This window comes from Pseudophryne corroboree, chromosome 1, assembly GCF_028390025.1.
Source record: "Pseudophryne corroboree isolate aPseCor3 chromosome 1, aPseCor3.hap2, whole genome shotgun sequence".
In the NCBI taxonomy this organism is placed as follows: Eukaryota; Metazoa; Chordata; class Amphibia; order Anura; family Myobatrachidae; genus Pseudophryne; species Pseudophryne corroboree.
Window position 1 is genome coordinate 617001791 of NC_086444.1, and position 19756 is coordinate 617021546.

Consider the following 19756-nt stretch of genomic DNA (forward strand, 5'->3'; position numbering starts at 1 on the left):
AGCATACAGACACTTCCAACAAACAAGCTCCAACACAGGCCAAGGACACTTACCTGCTCCTAAAGAAATAAAGTCTTGTTTTTGTGGACCACACCCAAAAAAGAAAACAAAATTGGTTTTTCTCAACAATAAATAAACTCCTACAAGAGAACACAAATGACAGTCAAAAACAGCATACAGACACTTCCAACAAACAAGCTCCAACACAGGCCAAGGACACTTACCTGCTCCTAAAGAAATAAAGTCTTGGTGTTGGGGCCCACACCCAAAATAGAAAAAAAATTTGCTTTTTCTCAACAAAAAGTAAACTCCTACAAGAGAACACAAATGACAGTCAAAACAAAGAAGCACGGGAATATTTTCACAAATGGACTTGCAAAATATATATGTGTTATAAAAATTAAAATATTAAAATGTATTAAAAAAACTTGCCAACACAAAAAAATACAAAACAATTCTGAATACTCACAAACGAAAATACGCACAAAAAATGCAACACTGTCTATATTCAAAACGCAAAGAAAAGGACAAAGGTATGCTTGACAATTACTCACTCTGCCAATTCCACTATCACCTTCCCGCACAAGCCAACAACTCAAACGCCAAACTACCAACACTTACAGCATGCACAGTAGGCCCTTAAATAAGCAGTGCAATCATTAAACAGAATAACAGTGTACACCTGTGTGAATTAACGAGTCGCACGTAGGTATATAAGCGCACACACCTCGGCGTACACACGTCATCACAAACATGGCTTCTCGTGAGCAAATCGCAGCAGAGATAGACCGCATTGCAGAGCAGCAGATGGCATTGCAGAAACAACGCCTAGAGTGTCAAAGGCGCTTGTTAGAATCCGCCTCTGCGGAGGTTGAGGCAGGACCTAGTACTCTGCAAATTTCTGCTTCTGAACCTCAACAATTGAGTGTGGATACCCTGCCACACACACATAGTGAGCAAACTGAGGGAGAATTGACTTTAGCCACACAAACACAGCAGACAGAAGCTGCTAGTGAGGAGGAAGATGGAGATGACCAACCTGAAGAAACCTCACAGGCTACCTCCAGACGGAAAAAAAGACAGCCTGCATTCACTAAGAGGGAGTTGCGTGTCTTGGTCACGCAGGCCATGTCCAAAATACATAGGGGCCCCAAAAACATGGGGGCTGCTTCCAAAGAACGCATCTGGAGAGACATCACAAAATCTGTGAATGAAGTTGGCTCTGTCGTCAGAACATCACAGGAAGTGAGACGACGGTAAGTGCATCTTGACAATCCTTTTTCTGTGCTAAGTTGCATAAAAAATGTAGTTACATGTCATGTTATGTCTAGCAAACACAAGCAGAACATGTGTGCTATATATTTACTTTGAACAATAAGAAGACTCAACTTTTTCCCTCTTTCACAATATTTATGTAGGTGGGCCGACTTCAAATCCCGCCTGAAGGCAAAGAGGGCTGCGGAGTGGAATGCCTCAAGGGCAACAGGGGGGGGACCACCTGTCGCTGTGGAGTTTACTGACTTGGAGGAGATGGCGATGGCCTGTGTGAGTTATGAGGAGGGCCAAGGGGTGTCTCATATGGACACGGACCTGCCTGAGATTCTGACGGGACATGACTTGGAAGGTAAGTTTACACATGTATTTGTCTGAAATTTGAACTGTATTAATGATCTTAAACTAATTTTGACTCCAACTTTTCCCCCACACATTCTTCTATTTGCTTGCCACAAAACACAGCACAGGGGGGTGAACAGTTTGAGTCACAGGCCGGTTATGTGGTTGAGGCTGAGGTGGAGGGACCTAGTGGGTCTGCCAGTGTGGGCCAACAAAACCCACCTATGCAGGTTCCTACTGGCCCCCCCACCCAACCCTCTGCTATCCCGGAGATCCTGCTTGAAATTGCTAGGTATGGTGAGAGCCTAAACACATTTCAAGACGGGGTCATCCGGGAGGTAAGCCAGATAACTGTCCGGCTCACTGAGCTCCGAACCTGTGTTGAGCAAGGTGTTGCTCAACTCTGCCAAAGTCTGGCAGAGATCAGGCAGGCCCAAGAACAACTGGCCTCCTCAAACCAAAGCCTTGCAACTAACATCTTGCAAGGGCTCCAGGCCATCGCTGTCTCCCTTGCCCACAGTGGCAGAGAGCCAACCACATCGGCTCCCTCCCCTGCCCCTGCCCAGGAAGAACAGGACACTGGGCAGGCCCAACGAAGGTCACTCCGCAGACCAAGCAAAGAAGATCAGCCTCAGGCGGGGCGAAAAAGAAGAAAGTGATGTCTCTCCAGATGGGCAGCACCCATGTTTTTGTAGTTGCCTCTATGTTATTTTGGACTTGGCTTGTGTGGCCAGAATGGATCACTCCCTCTTAGTGAAATGACTTTTTTCTGTTTGGAGGAATTGTAGCCTGTGAGTTTCTTTTAACAAACAACAGAGCCATCTTCCTCTCACTAGTGTGCTGTGTATTGTTGTGTTTGTGTGGTGGATACTAATTATTTCTCAGTTTGTCTCTAATTTTTGTGTGGCAGGGTGTGAAATATGTTGAATTTATGAATTTATAAGATACTTTTGTCAGAAGCAGAAATTTGCAGAGTACTGAGTTCTGCTATATAATTATTGTCAGTGCCATCTGCTTGGTGCTTGGTCTATCTCTGCCTGTGAGACTCATGTGGAGCCATGTTTAAATGTTGGATAATATTATTACTGTAATAAAAATTAAAAATAAAAAATGTGTGCAATTTCTTGAAGGTAATGCATTAGCAAAATCTTAGTTACCAAAAGATTAGGTCAACATATAGACACTTGGTGACCAATCTGCTAATTCTCCTTAAAATTAAACAAAAATGTTAAAAAAAGGTATGTTTTGCACCACACTTTAATGTCCATATTAATAAAACAGACACGACAACTTGATAAAATATCTTTGGACAACATGACATCATTGAAAACATTGACAGATGTTAAAAACATATATTATTGTGACTTTTAAAAATAAAACATAGTGTATGCGGCATTATGTGGGTGTTGGTTAATTAATCAGAATGTTGCAGAATTATATAACTTTAAATAAAAATGTAACTTGTTTGTATTTAGTAGTCTAACACACATTAAAACATTTCGTCACAATGCTTACACACCAAGTTAAACACAAATAACAACCTTATTTAACAGTGTGTGAGATTAATATGTGAGTAGAATAAACATGTAATGTGTGTTCAGTCAATTGCTGGTTGGTAACTTTCATGTGCTCAGTAATTAACAAGTAATTGAACATCAGATGAATGTGCTCTCCAATTAACTGCTAATTACTGCATACACACTTGTACCAGTACTTCGCAAATGTAGAGTAACTGCAGACCTACTCTGCTGCTGCGTGAATGTTGCTACGGTTTCCTATGTTAGTTTTAACAGCGACAAAGTTTATTTGCGAAAAACACGCCCATTGCAAGTTGCATACTCCCACACAGTACGCCCACTTTCACGCCCATGTCGGAGCATTGCGAAGTCTCGCCTCCGCCACGCCCACGCCACTCCTCGTTTTCGTTTGGCAGTTACGGCTTTTTTTTTCCAAAGTAATTTTGCACAGTTATCGTACGTATGTCTTCGCGCATGCGTAATCACGCATTTGCGCATGCGCAGATACTTACATTTCGGACATTTGCGATGCGATGACTCTTAGCGATCAACTCGGAATGAGGGCCCATGTGCACTGCGGGTGTGGCAGATATAACATATGCAGAGAGAGAGAGATTTGGGTGGGTTATATTGTTTCTGTGCAGAGTAAATACTGGCTGCTTTATTTTTAAACTGCAATTTAGATTTCAGTTTGAACACACCCCACCCAAATCTAACTCTCTCTGCACATGTTATATCTGCCCCCCCTGCAGTGCACATGGGGGGTAATTCCAAGTTGATCGCAGCAGGATTTTTGTTAGCAATTGGGCAAAACCATGTGCACTGCAGGGGAGGCAGATATAACATGTGCAGAGAGAGTTAGATTTGGGTGGGGTCATTCCCTATAAGGGTAACAGATATAGGGGGTCATTCTGACCCGATCGTACGCTGCAGTTTATCGCAGCGGAGCGTTCGGGTCAGAACTGCACCGGCGCATGCCCAATGGACGTCGCTGCGCGACGATCGCCTCTGCCTGATTGACAGGCAGAGGCGGTCACTGGGCAGGGGGGGCGCCGTTTCGTGGGCGCGGTCCGGCCAATGCAGGCGTGGCCGGACCATGCAGGGGGCGGGCCGCAGCAGCTGCGTGACGTCACACGCAGACGCTGCGGGCCGGGGAGCGACGAGTAGCTCCCGGCCAGCACACTAAAGCTGCGCTGGCCGGGAGCGACTCCTAAAGTGCAAAAGCATCGCCGCTGTGCGATGCTTTTGCACTTCTGCTGGGGGGGGCCGGCACTGACATGCGGGGCGGGATAGCCCTGTGCTGGGCGTCCCCCTGCATGTCTATGGACATGATCGTAGCACTGCAAAATTTTGCAGGGCTACGATCAACTCGGAATGTCCCCCATAGTTCATAACTATACTTCTCTTCCCAAAGCCATTAAAAGCCTCCCACAGATTGCCTATAACATACACTAAGTATTACCTCTTTTCCACTTAAGTACCGGGTCTGATCCAAGATTCGGAACATATGGGTAAATGTATGTACTGTAGATATGGGGGGGAAGCGATATCAGCGCACGATGTATGTGCTATACAGCTTCCCCCCCATGTATGATGGCAGCGGTGCCGACTCAGTGTGTCCATATTGGCGCTACTACATAAGATAGCAGGCCAATATGCGTGGTCAGTGTATGAATGGTCAGCATCGCTCACCGTTTTAACAGCTGCTGGCGGCGATGCCCATTCACCATTCACTGTGGCGGGTGCCAGCTCCGGACTGCGCTGGGGTGCGACAGTAGCGAGATCCCGTGCATGCGCAGAGGAGCTGGCCGGGCAGTGAGACACAGCGTGCCAGCACTAAGATGACATAACATAGTAACATAGTATCTAAGGTTGAAAAAAGACAATTGTCCATCGAGTTCAACCTATTTGTGGTCTCCTATGCACGATTATTTTGTATAAAATTTTGACTGAAGTTGATGGCTGCCGTTACATTTTACCCCTTTTTTTATAATAACCATAGTGCGTGACTATGCCCCGTAACCCTGGATATCCTTATCCATTAGGAATTTATCTAACCCATTCTTAAAGGTGTTGACTGAGTCGGCCATTACAACTCCCTCAGGCAGGGAATTCCAAACACGTATCGTCCTTACCGTAAAAATAAGAATTTACTTACCGATAATTCTATTTCTCATAGTCCGTAGTGGATGCTGGGAACTCCGTAAGGACCATGGGGAATAGCGGCTCCGCAGGAGACTGGGCACAAATAGAAAGCTTTAGTACTACCTGGTGTGCACTGGCTCCTCCCCCTATGACCCTCCTCCAAGCCTCAGTTAGGATACTGTGCCCGGACGAGCGTACACAATAAGGAAGGATTTTGAATCCCGGGTAAGACTCATACCAGCCACACCAATCACACCGTATAACTTGTGATCTAAACCCAGTTAACAGTATGATAAACAGAGGAGCCTCTAGAAAAGATGGCTCACTACAACAATAACCCGATTTAGTTAACAATAACCATGTACAAGTATTGCAGACAATCCGCACTTGGGATGGGCGCCCAGCATCCACTACGGACTATGAGAAATAGAATTATCGGTAAGTAAATTCTTATTTTCTCTGACGTCCTAGTGGATGCTGGGAACTCCGTAAGGACCATGGGGATTATACCAAAGCTCCCAAACGGGCGGGAGAGTGCGGATGACTCTGCAGCACTGAATGAGAGAACTCCAGGTCCTCCTCAGCCAGGGTATCAAATTTGTAGAATTTAGCAAACGTGTTTGCCCCTGACCAAGTAGCTGCTCGGCAAAGTTGTAAAGCCGAGACCCCTCGGGCGGCCGCCCAAGATGAGCCCACTTTCCGTGTGGAATGGGCTTTTACAGATTTTGGCTGTGGCAGGCCTGCCACAGAATGTGCAAGTTGAATTGTACTACAAATCCAACGAGCAATAGTCTGCTTAGAAGCAGGAGCACCCAGCTTGTTGGGTGCATACAGGATAAACAGCGAGTCAGATTTTCTGACTCCAGCCGTCCTGGAAACGTATATTTTCAGGGCCCTGACTACGTCCAGCATGAAAAACTGCTACCACCTTAGGAAGGAATTGGGAACGAGTCCTCAATTCCGCCTTATCCATATAAAATACAGATAAGAGCTTTTGACAAAGCCGCCAATTCTGATACACGCCTGGCCGACGCCAAGGCCCACAGCATGAACAGTTTCCACGTGAGGTATTATAGCTCCACGGATTTAAGTGGCTCAACTCAATGCGACTTCAGGAAATCCAACACTACGTTGAGATCCCACGGTGCCACTGGAGGCACAAACGGGGGCTGACTATGCAGCACTCCCTTAACAAAAATCTGAACTTCAGGCAGTGAAGCCAGTTCTATTTTGGAAGAAATTCGATAGAGCCGAAATCAGGACCTTAATGGAACCCAATTTTAGGCCCATAGTCACCTCTGACTTGTAGGAAGTGCAGAAATTAACCTAGCTGAAATTCCTCCTTTGGGGCCGTACTGGCCTCACAGCACGCAACATATTTCCGCCATATGCGGTAATAATGGTTTGCGTTCACTTCTTTCCCCGCTTTAAATAGCGTAGGGATAACTTCCTCCGGAATGCCTTTTTCCATCAGGATCCGGCGTTCAACCGCCATGCCGTCAAATGCAGCCGCGGTAAGTCTTGGAACAGACAGGGCCCCTGCTGCAGCAGGTCCTGTCTGAGCTGCAGAGGCCATGGGTCCTCTGAGATCATTTCTTGGAGTTCTGGGTACCAGGCTCTTCTTGGCCCACCGGAACAATGAGTATAGTTCTTATTCCTCTCCTTCTTATTATTCTCATTACCCTGGGTATGAGAGGCAGAGAAGGGAACACATACACCGACTGGTACACCCACGGTGTTACCAGAGCGTCCACAGCTATCGCCTGAGGGTCCCTTGACCTGGCGCAATATATTTGTAGCTTTTTGTTGAGGCGGGACGCCCTCCTGTCCACCTGTGGCCTTTCCCCACGGTGTACAATCATTTAAAAAACTTCTGGATGAAGTCCCCACTCTCCCAGGTGGAGGTTATATCTGCTGAGAAAGTCTGCTTCTCAGTTGTCCACTCCAGGAATGAACACTGCTGACAGTGCTAACACATGATTTTCCGCTCATCGGCGAATCCTTGTGGCTTCTGTCATCGCCATCCTGCTTCTTGTGCCGCCCTGTCGGTTTACATGAGCGACCGCCGTGATGTTGTCTGACTGGATCAGCACCGGCCGGTGTTGAAGCAGGGGTCTAGCCTGACTTATGGCATTGTAAATGGCCCATAGTTCCAGAACATTTATGTGTAGGGAAGTCTCCTGACTTTTCCATAGGCCTTGGAAGTTTCTTCCCTGTGTGACTGCCCCCCAGCCTATGAGCACTCTGCAGTCACCACCACAGCGATACCCTGGCCCTTGGAGACAGGGTTATCCGCCGATGCATCTGAGGATGCGACCCGGACCACTTGTCCAACAGATCCCTTGCATGGGAATTGACGAATGGAAATTCTTCGTAAGAAGCTGCCATCTTTTCCAAGGCTCGCGTGCATTGATGCACCGATACCTGTATTTGTATTAGGAGGTCTCCGTCTAGAGACGCCAACTCCTTGGACTTCTCCTCCGGGAGAAACCCATTTTAACCTGTTCTGTGTGCAGAACCATATCCAGGAACAGTAGACGTGTCGTAGGAACCAGCTGCGACTTTGGAATATTCAGAATCCAGCCGTGCTGTTGTAGCACTACCCGAGATAGTGCTATTCCGACGAACAACTGCTCCCTGGACCTCGCCTTTATAAGGAGATCGTCCAAGTACGGAATAAGTACTTCGGCCATTACCTTGGTAAATACCTTCAGTGCCGGGGACAGACCAACGGCTACGTCTGGAATTGGTAATGACAATCCTGTACCACAATTTTGAGGTACACCTGGTGAAGAGGGTAAATAGGGACATGCAGGTAAGTATCCTTGATGTCCAGTGATACCCTGAAATTTTCCAGGCTTGCAATAATCGCCCTGAGCGATTCCATTTTGAACTTGAACCTTCGTATATAAGTGTTCAAGAATTTCAATTTTAGAATGGGTCTCACCGAACCGTCTGGTTTCGGTACCACAACATTTTGGAATAGTAACCCCGGCCTTGTTGAAGGAGGGGTACCTTGATTTCACCTGCTGGAAGTACAGCTTGTGAATTTCCGCCAGTACTACCTTTCCGAGGGCAGCAGGCAAGGCTGATGTGAAGGCAACGGCGAGGGGGAGTCGTCTCGAACTCCAGCCTGTATCCCTGTGATACTACTTGCAGAACCTAGGGATCCACCTGTGGGCAAGCCCACTGGTCCCTGCAGTTCCCGAGACGCGCCCCCACCGCACCTGTCTCCACCTGTGGAGCCCCAGCGTCATGCGGTGGACTCAGAGGAAGCGAGGGAAGAGATTTGATCCTGGGAACTGGCTGACTGGTGCAGCTTTTTCCTTCTTCCCTTGTCTCTGTGTAGAAAGGAAGCGCCTTTGACCCGCTTGCTTTTCTGAAGCCGAAAGGACTGTACCTGAAAATACGGTGCTTTCTTAAGCTTTTGTGAGGAAACCTGAGGTAAAAATTTTTCTTCCCAGCAGTTGCTGTGGATACGAGGTCCCAGAGACCATCCCCAAACAATTCCTCACCCTTATAAGGCAGAATCTCCATGTGCCTTTTAAATGCAGCATCACCTGTCCACTGCCAGGTTTCTAATACTCTCCTGGCAGAATGGACATTGCATTAATTTTGGATGTCAGCCGGCAAATATCCCTCTGTGCATCCTTTATATATATGACAACGTCTTAAATATGCTCAATGTTAGCAAAACATTATCCCTGTCTTAGCTATTATCTGACAGGGTATCAGACCACGTTGCAGCAGCACTATTATGCTGAGGTAATAGCAGGCTTCAGTGTATAACCTGAGTGTGTAATTACAGACTTCAGGATCGCCTCCTGCTTTTTATCAGCAGGTTCCTTCAAGGTGGCCGTATCCTAAGACGGCAGTGCCACCTTTTGACAAACGTGTGAGCGCCTTATCCACCCCAAGGGATATCTCCCAACGTGACCAATCCTCTGGCGGGAAAGGGTACGCCATCAGTAACTTTTTAGAAATCACCAGTTTCTTATCGGGGGAAACCACGCTTCTTTACACACTTCATTCATTCATCTGATGGGGGAACAAAACACTGGCTGCTTTTTCTCCCCAAAAATAAAACCCTTTTTATGTGGTACTTGGGTTCATGTCAGAAAATGCGTAACACATTTTTAATTGCCGAAATCATGTAACGGATGTTCCTAGTGGATTGTGTATATGTCTCAACCTCGTCGACACTGGAGTCAGACTCCGTGTCGACATCTGTGTCTGCCATCTGAGGTAACGGGCGTTGTTTGAGCCCTTGATGGCCTTTGAGACGCCTGGGCAGGCGCGGACTGAGCAGCCGGCTGTCCCACAGCTGTTACGTCATCCAGCCTTTTATGTAAGGAGTTGACACTGTCGGTTACCATCCACTCTGGTGTCGGCCCCACAGGGGGCGACATCCCATTTATCGGCCTCCGCTCCGCCTCCACGTATCCAACATGTCGACACAGCCGTACCGACACACAGCACACACACCGGGAATGCTCTGATAGAGGACAGGACCCCACTAGCCCTTTGGGGAGACAGAGGGAGAGTATGCCAGCACACACCAGAGCGCTATATATATATATATATATACAGGGATAACCTTATATAAGTGTTTTTCCCTTTATAGCTGCTGTATTGTTATACTGCGCCTAATTAGTGCCCCCCTCTCTTTTTTAACCCCTTTCTGTAGTGTAGTAACTGCAGGGGAGAGCCAGGGAGCTTCCCTCCAACGGAGCTGTGAGAGAAAATGGCGCCTGTGTGCTGAGGAGATAGGCTCCGCCCCCTTCTCGGCGGCCTTTCTCCCGCTTTTTGTGAAAATCTGGCAGGGGTTAAAATTCATCCATATAGCCCAGGAGCTATATGTGATGTATTTTTAGCCAGCCAAGGTGTTTCTATTGCTGCTCAGGGCGCCCCCCCCTAGCGCCCTGCACCCTCAGTGACCGGAGTGTGAAGTGTGCTGAGAAGCAATGGCGCACAGCTGCAGTGCTGTGCGCTACCTTGTGGAAGACAGGATGTCTTCTGCCGCCGATTTTGCCGGACTCTTCTTGCTTCTGGCTCTGTAAGGGGGCCGGCGGCGCGGCTCTGGGACCGAGCTCCAAGTCTGGGCCTGTGAGCGGTCCCTCTGGAGCTAATGGTGTCCAGTAGCCAAGAAGCCCAATCCACTCTGCACGCAGGTGAGTTCGCTTCTTCTCCCCTTAGTCCCTCGATGCAGTGAGCCTGTTGCCAGCAGGTCTCACTGAAAATAAAAAACCTGAACTAAAACTTTCACTAAGAAGCTCAGGAGAGCCCCTAGTGTGCACCCTTCTCGTTCGGGCACAAAAATCTAACTGAGGCTTGGAGGAGGGTCATAGGGGGAGGAGCCAGTGCACACCAGGTAGTACTAAAGCTTTCTATTTGTGCCCAGTCTCCTGCGGAGCCGCTATTCCCCATGGTCCTTACAGAGTTCCCAGCATCCACTAGGACGTCAGAGAAAAAGCCTTTACGCCATACTGTGCGGAATCTCCTTTCCTCTAACCTGAGCGAGTGTCCATTAGTTCTCTGTGTTGATCTAACCAAAAACAGGTCCTGCGCAAGATCTGTATATTGTCCCCTTATATATTTGTAAATGTTGATCATGTCCCCTCTTAATCTCCTCTTTTCCAGTGTAAACATGCCTAGTCTTGCAAGCCGTTCCTCGTATTCCAGCATCTCCATACTCTTAATTAGTTTGGTCGCCCGCCTTTGAACTTTTCTAGCTTCAGGATATCCTTTTTGTAGTAAGGTGCCCAGAATTGTACACAGTGATTTATATAACGGGAGGATAATACTCTCGTCTCTAGCATCAATTCCCCATTTTATGCATGCGAATATCTTATTAGCCTTCTTTGCTGCAGTCCTACTTTGGGTACTACTGCTTAGTTTGCTATCTATGAGGACACCTAAGTCCTTTTCCAGTACAGAATCCCCTAATTTTACCCCATTTAGTAGGTAGGTGTTATTTTTGTTCTTGTTACCACAGTGCATTACCTTACACTTGTCTGTATTGAAGCGCATTCTCCATTTCGCTGCCCAAGCTTCTAATTTAACTAAGTCATTCTGAAGCGACTCAGCATCCCCCTCCGCATTTATAACTTTACACAATTTGGTATCATCTGCAAAAATTGACACCATGCTCTCTAGACCTTCTATTAGGTCGTTAATGAAAATATTGAACAATAGCCGTCCTAATACTGAGCCTTGCGGCACACCACTTAGCACTTCAGTCCAAGTTGAAAAAGATCCATTAACCACAACGCGCTGCTCCCTATTATCTAACCAGTTTTTGACCCAAGTGCATATTGTGCTTCCTAGCCCTGATTCTTGTAGCTCGTAGATAAGTCTCATGCGTGGTACAGTGTTGAATGCTTTGGCAAAATCTAAAAAGATTACATCCACCTCTTTACCCTGATCTAGGTTTGCGCTTACGGTTTCATAAAAGCCAAGTAAGTTGGTTTGACAGGATCTGTCCTTCATAAACCCATGTTGATTCTTTTATGACCTTATTGACTTCAAGGAACTTCTGAATACTATCTCTTAGAATACCTTCCAATACTTTCCCCACTATAGATGTAAGACTAACTGGTCTATAATTACCTGGTTCAGCTTTACTTCCCTTTTTGAATATAGGCACTACTTCCGCTATACGCCAGTCTTTGGGAACCATACCTGATATTACTGAATCCTTAAAGATCAAAAATAGCGGTTTTGCAAGTTCAGAGTGAAGCTCCATTAGAACCCTTGGGTGAATACCATCGGGACCTGGTGACTTATTAATCTTTAAATGTTTTAATCGGTCACAGACTACTTCCTCGCTTAAATAAGTACCTATCAGTGGGATATTCTCTTTATTGAGATTATGTGTTAGTCCCTGAATTGGGTCCTCTCTAGTAAATACTGTTGAAAAAAACTAATTTAGTGTGTCCGCTATGTCATTATCATTTTTGCTTAAGACTCCCAACTTGTCTTTTAAAGGGCCTATACTCTCCTTCTTTAATCTCTTGCTATTAATGTATTTAAAGAATTTTTTGGGATTCGCTTTGCTTTCCTTTGCTACTAGTTTTTCAGTTTCTACTTTAGCCGCTCTTATTTCCTTTTTGAATTTTTTGTTACATTCCTTAAAGTGCTGAAATGACTCTGCTTCCCCGTCAGATTTGTATTTTTTAAATACTCGCCTTTTCTTGCCCATAAGTTCCTTTATCTTTTTGTTAAGCCACATCGGTTTATGATTTTTTATTCCTTTTTTTGCTGCTCATAGGAATAAATTAGAGTGTATTTTTAGCTAGCAGGAATTTTAGTAACTCCCATTTCTCCGTAGTATTTTTTCCTAAAAACAAACCTTCCCATTCAATATCCCTGAAAAATACCCTCATCTTTTCAAAATTCGATTTGCTTAAGTTTAGAGTCCTAGTTGAGCCAGTATAGGGCTGTTTATGAAAACTGATATTGAATGTGACCATATTGTGGTCGCTGTTTTCTATGGGTTCCCCTACTATAATACCTGATACCAAATCCCCATTGTTTGTTAATACCAGGTCTAAGATTGCATTGTACCTAGTTGGGTCCTCAATTAGTTTAACTAAGTAGTTATCATTAAGTGTGTTTAAGAAAATATTGCCCCTAGCAGTATCACATGAATCGTTTTTCCAGTTTATCTCTGGATAGTTAAAATCTCCCATCACTACTATGTCTCCTACTCCTGCTGCTCTTTCAATTTGCTTTAGTAACAATTCCTCATGAAGGGGGTAATTCTGAGTTGATCGCAGCAGCAAGTTTGTTTGCAATTGGGCAAAACCATGTGCATTGCAGGGGGGGGGGCAGATATAACATTTGCAGAGAGAGTTAGATTTGGGTGGGTTATTTTGTCTCTGAGCAGGGTAAATACTGGCTGCTTTATTTTTACACTGCAAATTAGATTTCAGTTTGAACACACCCCACCCAAATCTTACTCTCTCTGCATGTTATATCTGCTCCCACCTGCAGTGCACATGGTTTTGCCCAATTGCTAAAAAAATTCCTGCTGCGATCAACTTGGAATTACCCCCCAGATACGTTGATACCAGGCGGCCTATAGCATACACCCAATACTAACTTTTTTATTCCTTTTTCCCCGCATGCAATTTTTACCCATAATGTCTCGATAGTGTCTACAGTCCCCTCCTGAATATCTTCCCGTATAACAGGTTTTAAAAACGGCTTTACGTAAAGACACACCCCTCCACCCTTTTTATTTAGTCTGTCTCTCCTAAACAGTGTACAGCCCTCTAGATTGACTGTCCAATCATGAGATTCGTCCCACCAAGTTTCATTAATGCCTATAATATCATACTGTTTGCTTGCTGCAAGTATTTCTAGTTCGCCCTTTTTACCAGTAATGCTTCTAGCGTTTACATACACACAACTAAGATAAGTATTTCCCCTTGCGTTAGGGACATCTTTCACCTTATGTAGCAATGATGACCTGTAATCGTCAATGGTCAGTGCTTTGGTAAAAATAAGATTTTAAACCTACCGGTAAATTTTTTTCTCCTAGTCCGTAGAGGATACTGGGGACTCTGTAAGGGCCATAGGGTATAGATGGGCTCCGCAGGAGACATGGGCACTCTAAGACTTTAGATGGGTGTGAACTGGCTCCTCCCTCTATGCCCCTCCTCCAGACTTCAGTTAAAGAACTGTGCCCAGAGGAGACGGACAGTACGAGGAAAGGATTTTTGTTAATCTAAGGGCGAGATACATACCAGCCCACACCATCCACACCGTACAACATGGAATATACGAAACCAGTTACCAGTATGAAACAAAACAGCATCAGCCAGAGACTGATCTCAACTGTAACAAAACCCTTATGTAAGCAACAACTACATACAAGCCTTGCAGAAATAGTCCGCACAGGGACTGGCGCCCAGCATCCTCTACGGACTAGGAGAAAAAGATTTACCGGTAGGTTTAAAATCTTATTTTCTCTTACGTCCTAGAGGATGCTGGGGACTCCGTAAGGACCATGGGGATTATACCAAAGCTCCAGACCGGGCGGGAGAGTGCGGATGACTCTGCAGCACCGATTGAGCAAACATGAGGTCCACATTGGCCAGGGTATCAAACTTGTAGAACTTTGCAAAAGTGTTTGAACACGTCCAAGTAGCTGCTCGGCAAAGCTGTAATGCCGAGACACCTCGGGCAGCCGCCCAAGAAGAGCCCACCTTCCTAGTGGAATGGGCCTTTACCGAATTAGGTAATGGCCATCCAGCCGTAGAATGAGCCTGCTGAATCGTGTTAAAGATCCAGCGAGCAATAGTCTGCTTAGAAGCAGGAGCGCCAACCTTGTTGGCTGCATACAGGACAAACAGTGCCTCTGTTTTCCTAACCCGAGCCATCCTGGCTACATAAATTTTTAAGGCCCTGACCACATCCAGGGACTTGGAATCTTTTAAGTCCCCCGTAGCCACCGGCACCACAATAGGTTGGTTCATATGAAACGACGAAACCACCTTAGGTAGAAATTGAGGACGAGTTCTCAACTCTGCCCGATCCACATGGAAAATCAGATAGGGGCTCTTGTGAGACAAAGCTGCCAATTCGGACACCCACCTCGCAGATGCCAAGGCCAACAACATGACCACTTTCCAAGTGAGAAACTTTAATTTAACCGTTTGAAGAGGTTCAAACCAGCGTGTTTAAGGAACTGTAACACCACGTTAAGGTCCCACGGTGCCACTGGGGGCACAAAAGGAGGTTGGATGTGCAGCACTCCCTTTACAAAAGTCTGGACTTCTGGGAGAGAAGCCAATTCCTTCTGAAAGAATATAGACAAGGCCGAAATCTGCACTTTAATGGAGCCTAACTTTAGGCCCATATCCACTCCTGTCTGCAGAAAATGGAGAAAACGGCCCAGGTGAAAATCTTCCGTAGGAGCATTTTTGGCTTCACACCAAGATACATATTGCCTCCAGATACGGTGATAATGCTTCGCCGTCACCTCCTTCCTAGCTTTGATTAGAGTAGGGATGACTTTCCCCGGAATACCTTTCCTAGCTAGGATTTGGTGTTTAACCGCCATGCCGTCAAACGTAACCGCGGTAAGTCTTGGAACACACAGGGCCCCTGTTGCAACAGGTCCTCCCTGGGAGGAAGAGGCCACGGATCTTCTGTGAGCATTTCCTGAAGATCTGAATACCAGGCTCTCCGAGGCCAATCTGGAACAATGAGTATTGTCTGCACTCTTGTTCGTCTTATGATTCTCAATATTTTTGAGATGAGTGGAAGTGGAGGGAACACATCGACCGACTGAAACACCCACGGTGCCACTATGGCATCCACCGCCACTGCCTGAGGGTCCCTCGACCTGGAACAATACGTCCGAAGCTTTTTGTTGAGGCGAGACGCCATCATGTCTATTTGAGGAAGTCCCCACCGACTTGATATCTCTGCAAAAACTTCTTGATGAAGTCCCCACTCTCCTGGATGGAGATCGTGTCTGCTTAGGAAGTCTGCTTCCCAGTTGTCCACTCCCGGAATGAAGACTACTGACAGAGCGCTTACGTGAGTTTCCGCCCAGCGAAGAATCCTGGTGGCTTCTGCCATTGCCGCTCTGCTCCTTGTCCCGCCTTGGCGGTTTACATGCTCCACAGCCATGACGTTGTCTGACTGAATCAGAACGGGTAGGTTGCGAAGAAGATTCTTCGCTTGTTGTAGGCCGTTGTATATGGCCCTTAATTCCAGCACGTTGATGTGTAGACAAGTCTCCTGGCTTGACCATATTCCCTGAAAATTTCTTCCTTGTGTGACTGCTCCCCAACCGCGGAGGCTCGCGTCCGTGGTCACTAGAACCCAGCCTTGAATGCCGAACCTGCGACCCTCTAGAAGGTGAGCACTCTGAAGCCACCACAGGAGAGACACCCTGGCCCTGGCGGACAGTCTTATTTTCTGATGTATTTGTAGATGGGACCCTGACCACTTGTCCAGAAGGTCCCACTGAAATGTCCTCGCATGGAACCTGCCGAACGGGATGGCCTTGTAGGCCACCACCATCTTTCCCAGTACTCGAGTGCATTGATGAACTGACACTCTTTTTGGTTTTAGCAGGTCCCTGACCATGTTCTGGAGTTCCTGGGCTTTTTCCGTTGGGAGAAAAACCCTCTTCTTTTCCTTGTCCAGAACCATGCCCAAAAATGACAGTCGAGTCATCGGAATCAACTCTGACTTTGGTAGATTCAGAATCCAGCCGTGTTGCTGTAGCACTCTCAGGGAGAGCGACACGCTTTTCAGTAACTGATCTCTCGATCTCGCTTTTATCAGGAGATCGTCCAAGTATGGGATAATTGTGACTCCTTGCCTGCGCAGGAGCACCATCATTTCCGCCATTACCTTGGTGAAAATCCTCGGGGCCATGGAAAGCCCAAACGGCAACGTCTGAAACGGATAATGACAATCCTGTACAGCGAATCTCAGGTACGCCTGATGAGGGGGATAAATGGGGACATGAAGGTATGCATCCTTTATGTCCAGCGACACCATAAAATCCCCCCCTTCCAGGCTGGAGATCACCGCCCGGAGAGATTCCATCTTGAATTTGAACCTTTTCAAATACAGGTTCAGTGATTTTAGATTCAGAATGGGTCTCACCGAGACATCCGGCTTCGGGACCACAAATAAGGTTGAATAATACCCCTTCCCCTGTTGTATTAAGGGAACCTTGATAATCACTTGCTGTTGACACAGCTTTTGTATGGCAGCTGAAACTATTTCCCTCTCTGGGCGAGAAGCTGGCAAAGCCGATTTGAAAAATCGGCGAGGAGGCACTTCTTCGAACTCTAGTTTGTAGCCTTGGGATACAATGTCGACCGCCCAAGGATCCAAATCCGACTGAACCCAGACCTGGCTGAAGAGTCGAAGACGTGCCCCCACCGGTGCGGACTCCCTCAGCGGAGCCCCAGCGTCATGCAGTGGATTTTGTAGAGGCCGGGGAGGACTTTTGTTCCTGGGAACTAGCCGTAGCAGGCGTTCTTTTCCCTCTACCTCTGGCGAGGAAGGAAGAGCCCCGACCCTTTCTGAACTTATGCGACCGAAAGGACTGCATCTGATATTGAGGTGTTTTCTCTTGCTGAGGGGGAACGTAAGGCAAAAAAGAAGACTTACCCGCGGTAGCTGTGGAAACCAGGTCCGCGAGTCCCTCCCCAAATAAAATCTCACCCTTGTAAGGTAAAGTCTCCATATGTCTCTTTGAATCAGCATCACCTGTCCATTGGGTCCACAGGGACCATCTAGCCGAAACTGCCATGGCATTGGCTCTTGAACCCAACAGCCCAATATCTCTCGCAGCCTCTCTCATATACAATGCTGCGTCCTTAATGTGACCCAAAGTCAACAAAATACTATCTTTATCTAGGGTGTCAATGTCAGATGACAAGTTATCTGCCCACGCTGCAATCGCGCTACCCACCCATGCCGACGCTACTGCCGGTCTGAGCAGGGCACCCGTATGTGTATAAATTGATTTTAAGGTAGTTTCCTGTCTGCGATCAGCAGGATCCTTGAGGGCTGCCGTGTCTGGAGACGGTAGCGCCACCTTTTTGGACAAGCGCGTCAAAGCCTTGTCCACCGTGGGCGAGGATTCCCATCGTAACCTGTACTGTGAGGGGAAAGGATACGCCATAATAATTCTCTTGGGAATCTGCAGTCTCTTGTCTGGAGTTTCCCAAGCTTTTTCAAATAAAGCGTTCAGCTCATGAGACGGGGGAAACGTTACCTCAGGTTTCTTTTCCTTAAACATGCAGACCCTCGTGTCAGGTAAAAAAGGGTCCTCTATGATATGCAAAACATCTTTTATTGCAATAATCATATAATGAATACTCTTGGCCACCCTTGGGTGTAACCTTGCATCATCAAAGTCGACACTGGAGTCAGAATCCGTGTCGGTATCAGTGTCTGCTATCTGGGAAAGGGGACGTTTATGAGACCCCGAAGGGCCTTGTGACACAGTCAAAGCCATGGATTGAGTCCCTGCATTTTCCCTGGACTCTGCTTTGTCCAATCTTTTATGTAATAAAGTCACATTTGCATTTAAAACATTCCACATATCCAACCAATCAGGAGTTGGCGGTGCCGACGGAGACACTACAATCATCTACTCTGCCTTCTCCCTAGACGAGCCTTCCGCTTCAGACATGCCGACACACACGTACTGACACCCCCACACACACTGGGATATACGTATATGGGGACAGCCCCTCAATAAGGCCCTCTGCAGAGACAGAGAGAGAGTATGCCAGCACACACCCAGCACCACTGGACACTGGAAACAAAGTCCCAGTCTGTGCAGCGCTCTTTATATATATATATGCATACACTTTTTTGCGCCAAATCAATGTGCCACCCCCCCCTCGTTTTTGCCTCTGTTACTTGGTTCAGCAGGGGAGAGTCCGGGAGCAGCTTCTCTGCAGCTTGCTGTGGAGAAAATGGCGCTGGTTAGTGCTGGAGGATCAAGCCCCGCCCCCTCGATGGCGGGCTTCGATCCCGCTCATTTTTTTTTTTATACTGGCGGGGGTTTTATAATATACTTCCTCCGCAGTATCTGATACCTGTGCCAGTGTTATTTGAGGTAATTATTGCTGCCCAGGGCACCCCCCCCCCCCCCCTGCGCCCTGCACCCTTGCTGTGCCTTGTGTTTGTGTGTGTGGGAGCAATGGCGCGCAGCTTGACCGCACTGAAGATCTGAAGTCTTCTGCCGCCTGAGAAGTCTTCTTTCTTCTTATACGCACCCGGCTTCTATCTTCCGGCTATATGAGGAGGACGGCGGCGCGGCTCCGGGACGAACAGCGAGGACGACACCTGTGTTCCGACCCTCTGGAGCTAATGGTGTCCAGTAGCCTAAGAAGCAAAGCCTATCAGTTAAGTAGGTCTGCTTCTCTCCCCTCAGTCCCACGATGCAGGGAGCCTGTTGCCAGCAGTGCTCCCTGAAAATAAAAAACCTAACAAAAGTCTTTTCAGAGAAACTCAGTAGAGCTCCCCTGCAGTGCATCCAGTCTCCTCTGGGCACAGGATCTAACTGAGGTCTGGAGGAGGGGCATAGAGGGAGTAGCCAGTTCACACCCATCTAAAGTCTTAGAGTGCCCATGTCTCCTGCGGAGCCCGTCTATACCCCATGGTCCTTACGGAGTCCCCAGCATCCTCTAGGACGTAAGAGAAATCTCTTTTAGTACCCATGTTAGTAACCTTACCGCCTGCTCTTTCCCTCCCCCCAACTTCTCCCCCATTTCGTTTACTACCGCCGTCCCCACTATTCTCACTGCATGACCCGTAGTTTCTAGCTAAACCCTCCCCCCAGGCTCCTAGTTTAAAATCTCCTCCAACCTTCTAACCATCCTTCCCCCCAGCACCGCTGCCCTCTCCTCAGTCAGGTGCAATCCGTCACGACAAAAGAGATGGCGCCTGTCTGAGAAGTCCGCCCAGTGTTCCAGGAACACAAACCC